The sequence below is a fragment of the Ceratotherium simum genome, chromosome 4 (assembly GCF_057802395.1).
Source record: "Ceratotherium simum simum isolate JZ-2026a chromosome 4, ASM5780239v1, whole genome shotgun sequence".
Taxonomy (NCBI): Eukaryota; Metazoa; Chordata; class Mammalia; order Perissodactyla; family Rhinocerotidae; genus Ceratotherium; species Ceratotherium simum.
The window spans coordinates 75,633,126-75,643,102 of NC_141903.1; positions in this window are offsets into that span (position 1 = coordinate 75,633,126).

The window sequence follows — 9,977 nt, forward strand, 5'->3', positions numbered from 1 at the left end:
TTTGAAAAATGGCTAGTGTGTAATATTTGGCAGCTAATTTCCATAAATGTTTTAAAGACACACTTTAAACAAGGGATATGCGTGCCCCAAATGTGTGTTTACATGTCGGATTGGGATGACTCGCTGGGTGCTCTATGAGTTTGTCAGGTAATAGCCAACCAAATTGTGTGTATAATAAGCTTATGTGAGGACCAGCTCAAAGGTTATAAACTAATAAATGCTGTGGAAAAAATTTTCTGCACAAATATTGAGCGGTTGACCTCAAGACTTCTCTGTTTTGTCAAGGTCACACTGATTTTTCTTTCCTCCTCTTTAACACAGCCCAGCGATGTATTTTCTTGAAAACAGGACTTAGCTGTAAAAGATACATCTCTAATGGGTCTAGAAAAACTTCTTATATGTTCTTTGAAAAATATGCAAGATTCTATTGTGCAAGAATGGAGGGAAGGAAAGGACCCTCCATTTCACACACTTTACTATAATGCTTTGCTCCTGGTGGTAGAAAGCTGACCCTCATCCAGGTTAGAGCTCCTATAGATATGAATGAGGCCTGTTAAGAGTCACTCAAATAAAGCTAAGGAATGGATAAGAAACTTCAGGCAGGGCCTCTCTCCTAAGATTAGACTATCATAGCCTTTGTCTTCTCAGCAGCACAATTGACTTTTGCCAGTGGGTTCCCACACTTTAGTGTGGTTAAAATGTTGTTTTCCTGCTGCATTTAATCTGTTGTAAAAAGGATATCTTCATTCTTGAACAATAAAAATTAAAGCTAATGTTCCCAGTTCACTGTAAATAGCTTTTTGGAAATTCGGTTAATTAAATCTTCCATTATGAAGTATTTTTTATTACTAGAAGAAATTAAAAGTAGACAGGGAGCACAGGGCAGCCATTAATGAGGTTACTGAAGATCCAAAGGGATGCTATATTATGAGACATGTTCCAGAGAATGTCTGTGGCTAAACAAATCCCTAAAGGAATCCAAGTTTGTTGTATCAATGATCACTATTGATCAATTGGTAATTTTGAAAGCGCTTGCAACAGTCAATGGGCAATTTTGTCTTTTGGTACTAACTGTTGATTGATTTGTGGATGACCTTGTTAAAAAAATAAACAGATTAATATTGAAAACTTGTTAGTCAGTAATAAACTAGGAATTTAGTGTACTATATAGTACTGCCTCTTAGGGCAGTTCAATCCTCATTCTGCAGGGACCAAACCTCCTCCACTTTTCTGTGTTATTTCTTTAATCCCTGCCAACTCAGTCTGCGGGATTTCCTCATCGCTTGTGTTCAAAACCATTTCTATATTGACGAATATTTGGAAGAGTTGAATCCTTTCCAATTGCTTTTCCTGCCAACTCTTCTGGGGTTTTCTCTCTTTGGGTTAAAATTAAAATATAAAAATATGGTCATGTTTCCTTATCATCACCAATAATTTTTACAATCTTAAGAACATTTACTTTAGGTATTATGGCCCAATTCCAACTCAAGCAACATGCAATTTTTTTTTCCAGAATGCAATCAATATAACTTTACTGAGAGAGAATGGTTGTCTTCCTAGTCTGCCATGAAGCACTACTGGCAATAAATAATTGGCAGTTGTGTTTCAGACCTGAGACACAGCAAGTTGCTTACCCCTATGCTTGGCGGTTGGCTTTATTCAACAGCTGCAGGACACCAACAGAGGCTGTCAGGATTGCCTCTCCTGACACTTAAGAACAATTTCGCCCCTTGTGTATTTCTCAGTTCTGCAGTTCTAGGATCTTGTATTTAACTTACGGAGCGTTTGTCTAACAAAGGAAAAAGTGCTTAAACTGGTAGGAGGCTAATTTTCCTTGAAAACCAGTTAAATAATTACAATGGAAATATTTCTAGTAATATATTCAGTTCAACATTTTGAGGGTCCATAATCACAAAGAAGATAACCTCACTTTCCTTATGTAACCCAGACAATAGGTTGATATACCTTTCATCATTTAGTTTTACTGAATGATAAAAACCAACACATTCAGGCTTCACTATGCTTACTGTACTAAGTGTTTTTACTTATATTAACTCTTAATCCTCATAACAGCACTGTTAGATAGGTACCACTATTATCCTTATTGAACAGATGAAGAAATTGAGGCACGGAGACAGTAAGGCTTAAAGACAGACAGTCAGTAATTGGTGAAAGGGTTTCAATCCAGCAAATCTGCCTTTGGAACCTGGGCTTATGACATGCTACACCACATCAAACAATTAATCGACGTACTGACAAAGTTAAACTCGGCCAGCTCTAGGCAAAATCATGCAAACTACTTGTATCTTTAGTGTCCTCTTAAGAAAACTACTTGACATCTTTCTTGTCCTTTTACAGTACCCTTCCCTTACATTCAGGAGCCTTCCTTCCTTCCCTCCTTCCTTCCTTCCTTCCCTCCTTCCCTCCCTCCCTCCCTCCCTCCTTCCTTCGTTCCTTCCCTCCTTCCCTTCCTTCCACTGTCCCTAACTCCCTTCCTTCTCTCCTAAAGAAGTCCAGGCCTCAGCAAACAAGTGGAGGAGATGTAAGTTCTTCTCCTTGCTTTTGAAATTCTGCTAAATCACAGACTGGCCTCAAGGTTAACCTTTTTTAACCATTTTGGAGAAAGGGAGAGCAACAGGGTCAGAAAGTCACTCGCTTCTCCAGTACCAGATAGTTCTAGTCCCCGGGAGAATCTTAAAAAAATGTACACAGACCTCTCTGAAGCCTTTACGAAGTCCTCTTAATTTTAGAGGCTTAGATTCACAGACTTAGCAGGCAAGCGTTTCATTCCAAGTACACCAAGTACAATGATCTCCCATTATGAACTGGCAGAGAGTTTGCCCTAACATCTTAAGGGAAAGGTGACACGGGCATTTTTGTTTATGTGAGTATAGTATTTTTTGAGTTTTGCTTTCAGCTGTGCATTTTACATGCACAATTTCAACTGAAAAGTTAATTGAAACTATCATATTTTACCAAAACTTTTATGGCAGCTCTCCAGAGCATGAATCACTTCATTTGAAATAATCCCAGGTTTGCAACAAGATTTGTGCTTTTAACGAGCCTGGTTTAAACCACAGGTTTAATGCAGAACCAATTCAGTTAAATTTCATGCTTTTTCTGATCCCTGTGGTAAATGTTTTTTTATAGTTCTAATGCTTAAGGGACTTTTGTCAAACTTTTCGGTGACAACTAGATCAAAAATCCCACAGTTATTTGGCTCTATCTCTTTCCAGAGCTGGCAGAGAGTAGGAATTGCAGAATGCAATTGGCAGAGCCAAATACACACAAAGACAATGTAATAACATTTCAAAAGAACAATTCCATGGGGTTCTTTGTTGAAAGTATTATTTTGTCTCCTTTCAGTGATTTACTGGGTTGTTTTTTTTCTAGATTTCATTCCAGAGCTTAAAAAATATTAGACTTAGAAGTAAGAGAGAAAAATGCAATGCTTTATACCTTTCATAGACCACAAAACATATCCAGGAAAAGACTAAAATAATAAAAATTTAAAATTGGAATTTGTTGAAATGTTACATTTTTGTGACTTTGTTTCGTATATAATTTAACATATGCATTTATACCCACACTTGTTTCAGAAATGTTTTAAATTTCTTTAATAACATAGAGAAAAAGCACCATGATGTCATAAATTTAAAAGAGCTTACAAAAAAATGAAGGAAAAGCAAAAGTGGGCATAAAAGAGAATTGAAATGGCCAAAGAAAATACTTACATGAAAAGATGTACAATATTCTTAGCCTTTAGGGAAATTTGATTAAAACGTCTGTGAGATAATACCACACATCTGTTAGAATGGTTTAAATAAAAATACTTACCATACCAAGTGCTAAGGAGACTGTGGAGAAATGGAACTTTCACACATTGCTGGGGGAAATGCAAAATGGTACATCCACTCTGGAAAACAGTTTGGCAGTTTCTTATAAAGTTAAACCTACACTTATAATATGAATCAGCAATATCACTCTTAATGTTCATCTATAGAAATTAAACCTTATATTGACACAAACTCCTGTAGATGAATGTTGATAGTAGTTCTTTACATTACTGTCCCCAATGGAAAACAACCCAAAACCTTCCAATGAGTGAGTGTACAAACTGTGGTATACCCATACCATGGAAGACTATTGAGCAATAGGAACAGGTTACTGATACTTGCAATAACTTAGAGGAATCACACAAATGACACTATGCTGAGTGAAAGAAGCCAGTCTCAAAAGGTTATATACTGTATGAGTTTGTTTGTATGACATTCTAGAAAAGACAAATATAGTGGTGGAGAACAGCAGAGGTTGCTTGTGTTGAGGTAGAGAAAGAGTGTGAGTATTTTGGGGATGATAGAACTAATTATTTTGTATCCTGATTGTGATGGTGGTCACACAAATCTATACATGTGTTAAAAAACAGAATTGTATAACAAATAAAAATAACAATAAAAAGACTAAAGTATTCAGGTTTCAAACCAGGATCCAAGTTTTCTAATGGGAAAAAGGAAATTCGTTCAGTTACACAATTTACAAGATACATAACAAAACAATAGGGACTCTGAGGAAGAGTTCTTCATTATTTATGTTGATACCAGATGTGCCTTCACATCTGGGGCAATGTGTTAATCGTAGTATAAGGTCCTATATGAACAACAATGAGTTTCACCAAAAGGTTTTATTTTGGCTTCCTCAATATAGGCAGATGGCATCATACCAAAACACAGCTGAGTAAAATTAATTTTTTAGAGTACATGTCAACTCCATGTACTCTAAAAAAAAAAAAAAAATCTTTCTTATTTTGTTCAATCCAGAGGTAACATATCCTTCAAAGAATCTTATATATATATACATATAATATAAAAATCACATATATATTAGCTTAGCTCTCAAATAACATTGGTTTCTGAAGACTAGTTTTAATGATTACAAGCATAAAACAATGTAAAGTATGAGTGGAAGAGGCAAGGTGTGGGCATTAAGGCATAAAAACATAAAATTAATTTGTGGCATCTGTATCATCTCATTATAATCATACCATGTGTGTGCAGGTATAAAATACCAATTTTCAACAGCATTTTAATGTCAAAAGTTCAAAATAAGAGCATAATGTTCTATAGAAATGATAAATGTTCAATTCAACTTAAGAATTTAAATTCCCTGTTCATTCACTTCAAAAAAGCTTAATTTACAAATTTAATCCTGGAAAAACACAGTGCTTTAACATTAAGTGCTTTCTCTTGTGTTTTGGTTATGCTGGACAGAAGAGAAAACCTCTCTGGTTAGCGTTTGACATTAACTAAGTCTTGAAAGTCATTGAAAGACATAAATGTGTGTATATTTGTTGTCATGCCTGGGGAAATTCAGTACTTTACTCCATTTGGTAGAAGTAATGCTGCTTTAGACTAAAAATAAATGGAAGAAAATTACATAGGCCATACCAAATCTCTTGGAATTATCAAAGAGATAATGCGAACATCCCAAGAGGTATATTATAGTAGAGTAGCAAAACTCTAATACGCACACACAAACACACTCCACATACACACACACACATTTGAGAATCATATGACAACAATTGAAAAATTTATGAGTATTATGTGTTCAAGAAATATTCAATAAATATTCTTTTATTTTAAAAATGTCAAAATATTTATTTAAAATGCCATTCCTTGAATGCTTCAGTATATATCACCGCTATTTTACATAAGGCATTTGAAATTATTTGAGGATCCTTATTTCTCAAAGATGAGCTCTCTAACTCTGTCAACCCTTCTCTAGGCAGCAATTTTTTGAGTCATAGGTCATTCTGACTCTAATGAATTGGAAGGCCTATCTACTCAATGCTATTTTGTTTAAGGCTTACTATTGCTAATCATGGCATTTCTTTTTTTTTTTTTTTAAGTCTTAAATGTTATCACGTTTTTGGGGAGTCTAACCATATGCACTATTTGCCAACATGCCCTAAGCAGACACACCATGATCTTTTGTCTTATTAATATCTTTTTTTACAGTCAGCAAATTCTTCCCCAGAAGGGAATTGGACACAACTTTTTCAGATTACGGGAGTACCATTTGATACTCTGAAGAAATAATGTAACCTCGAGGTCTAATATCAAGTTATTTGTATGGAGAATATTTTATGTGATCTAATGTGGGCCAGTATAAATAAAATGATGGCTGTATTAATATTTCAGGACAATAACAATTCAGAATGAATGCCAATCTAGTTGTCAAACTCAATGAACGTATTCCCAGAAATATGTAAAGCATATAATGACTAAGCTAGGAATACAATGATATTTACAAATTATATCAAAGAGACAAATCTTATCAGTTTCCCTTTATCTTACTTTACATCTTTCAAGTGTTAATAAACATTCACGGTTTCCCTATTGCCCTAAAGAGAAAATCCGAAATCCTTAGAATGGAATAAGATTTCCTCTAGGATCTGTGCTGTGTGTGGTTACTTTTGTAGTCTAATCAGTCCTTACTTCCCCATATCTACCCCATACTGCAACTGTCCACACTCTTTGAAGCAGCTGCTTATATGGGCAATTCTGTTTGTCTGAAATACCCCTTCTCCTCTGTCTGCCTGCTAAACCCTTCCAAGTCCATCAGAACTGGCCACTTACATTTCTGTAAAGCCTCCCTCTTCTCTGGCAGAGTTAGGTGTGCTGTTTGTCTTGTTCCACAGCATCCTGTGTCCAAATCTAAAGAGAAGCTGTGACATTGTTTTTAACCACTCATTTACTTGCCAGTCACTCTCACCACACCGAATTTTTGGAGAGTTGGAATTTAACTTTTTTAACCTTTATATCTTATCAGTCTGGTATACAGTTGATGCTCAATAAATATTTGTTGACTGAATTAAATGTGTATTGCAGTGGTAATGGTGGTGGTGGGGGGGGTTGTGCTGAAGATGAGGGAGAGGGAAGCTACACAGCAAATAGCTTTCCCTCTGAGGACTAATTTGAGAAGACTCACTCCGCAACAGTGAGAAAGATATTGCAGATGAGACTATTGACTGGGATTTATGAACTGTGCCCAGAGAACAGCAGGATTTTTAAGGCTGTATGGACATAAGTGTTCCATAATGTTTTAGAAGTAAAAACAGAGTTAGGAGTCTTTAAGATGTCCCCACCTTCTAGTTTGAGTCTTAAATTAATTTGCCCATTTTCCTTTTTTTAAAGCAATTTATGCTGGATGAACTGCTATGAAATTTCTCTGTGACCTTGGGAAAGTCATTTAACATTGCTAGGCCTCAAAATGCTTATCAAAGAAACGAAAGTGATTTAGTATTCACGCTAAACCAATATTTTATTATTCACTGACATATTAATAGTTTAATGAAAGACATATTTTACAGGCTTAATACGTAGAATCTGACTTCATTCCCTGACTAAATTGATGGGCTGCTCAATAATTTCCCTACCCAACTTGATTTTTCTCATCAGCTTGCTGCAATATTTAAAATTCCCGTCAGCATCTGCTTGGGTTCGAGATTACCTCTATAAGGCTCCCTTTAAAATGCCAACAAATTATCTAAAGGATAGACAAACTCATTAACATATATTCAATATGGATTAGTGATCTTTAAAACTTAAATCTGATCAGGTCACTATCATACTTAAAATCTGTTAGTGGCTTCCCAATGGGCTTAGGATAAAAGCGAATTGGTTATTGTGGCCTTGATCCCAAGCACATCCAATCTCCACTTTCCTACCCACCTCTCCAGACTCATCTCCATTAGACTTCTCCAGCTCTCTGGGCCCCAGCCACTCCACCTTCTTTCAGTCTCCTGCAATCATCCTGCTTCTGCCTGCCACTTGCTGTTCTCCTAAGCATTTTTCTCTAGACTGCCTATTTAACACGTATTTATCTTTCATTTGCCACTTAATTGCTGCTTTCTCAAGGCAGTGTTCTCTGACCTTTATGACTAAGTCAGATTCTCCTATTCCAGACTACCATTGCACCATGCACCTCTGCTTCTCTGGCTTCATGGCACTTCTCCTATGATTAACAGCTTTCTGTCTGTCTTCCTCACTAGATCATAAACTCCCTGAGGGCAGGGATTATGTCTGCTTTTGCTTTCTGTTATATCCTTACAGTTTATCATGACACCTGGTACGTACTATGCTTTCCATAAACATTTGGTGAATGAATGAATAAATAAATAAAGGAGTAAATGAATGAATGAATATTATCAATCTATTCAGCTCTGAGCCTTAAAAAGCCATAGAACTTTGTGGCATGAGATTTAAGACAGATTAAAAGCCAAAGCTTCCCAGGGGCCTACCAGGATCCCCATTCCTCCCTCTACCTGTTTCTTTTCTCACCTCTTCTATTCCTCTCCTTCTCGTTCACTCCATTTCAATCAGTGACCTCCTTGTGGTTCCTCAAACTTATCAAGCATACCCTTCCCTTAGGGCCTTTGGGCATTGGCTTTTTCCTCCTTGGAACTTTCCTCCGGAGTTCCACATGACTGACTTCTTTACTCAGAAGCTACCTCCTCAGTGAGGCCTGTCTTGACCTCTCTGTTTCAAAGTAAAATCCTCTCCCTACACTTCCTCACCCCTCCCATCCTCATCCTCTTTACCATACTTTACTTTTTTTTATAGCCATATTATCTGCTAACATGCTATATAATTTACTCATTTATTATATTTATTATTTCTTTACTGTTTCCCTTCTTAGAACGTAAGCTCCATGGGGCCAGGGATCTCTGTTTGGTTCATTGATATAACCCCAATACCTACCAGGAGCACTGCCGGATGACATGTGGTAGGTGCTCAACAAATATTTGTTGAATGAATGACGGGAAGGATGTAGGCAGAAACACTGTCTGGGTGAGGTGTTAGAATGAAAAATACCAGGCACTCAGCAGTCACTAGATTTCTGATGGAGGCCAACAGGAGGGAAGCATGGTGTTAAAGGCAAATTCATCCACTCTTCCATTTTACATTAGGTGTTACCCTGCTTTTGAGTTAATGAACATTTATGAAGAAAGATTCTAATCTATTCCAAAATAATTTATATAATAGATAGGCTTATGGACATGGCCATGCTTCTGACAAAGGAGAGATTTCTGCCTTTGAGTTCTGCTGTGTAAACATGGCAGATGGTTATATAAACATAGTACTTAAGAACTGTATTTGGCAAAGGAACAAGAAATATTCTTACGAGGACATTCTGCACTTTTCCTTACAAGAACTAGAGAATTGTATAAAGACGTGAAGTCCCTTCCCCTCAAATCTGTAAAAAGTATCTATTACCATGTTCACCCAAGTCAACCAGATTTCCAACTGATCAAACTTTCTTGCTTTTACTCCAGTTGGACAACGTTGATGAACTTGATATTTGTTACCTTTAGGAGAAATGTATTTGAGCTTTATTCTTTAATAGTGACAAGATGTTTGATATCTATTTAACACTTGAAAATCTGGATACTTATGAAGTAGGAAAAAGGAAGAAAAAATAATGGAAGTGTCCCAAAACCATTTTAAGTAATATATCAGCTTCCAGAGGGAAACTTGCTGAAATTTTCTATTCAGTGGAAAATCATAACTAAGTTGGGTTTAAAAATCAATTGCATCAGACTTAGAGGAGGTGAGATAATTTTTAAAGTCAAACTTGAAGTTGCAAAGAAGATAATACAGACTTTATTCTCAAGTACAGCTGCCAGGAATGTGTTTCGCCTACGAGTAAACAGATGAAGAAGGATCTTTTGTTTCTTCTCCTGATACTCTTGCTCTTTGAATCTTTACATGATTTCTCTGCCCACATTTCCTCTAAGTTGTTTTCTCCCAAAGGATGGTTTTACATGGCACTTTGCCTTCTAACATCCCTCCACCCCAATCTTCAATCTTCTTAAACGATTGAAGTCAACACTGTGATCTTCTCAATGAAATTATTTAGCTACTGAAGTTCTCTCTATCCATGTTGTAGCTGTAAAAATTATTTGCATTAAAATT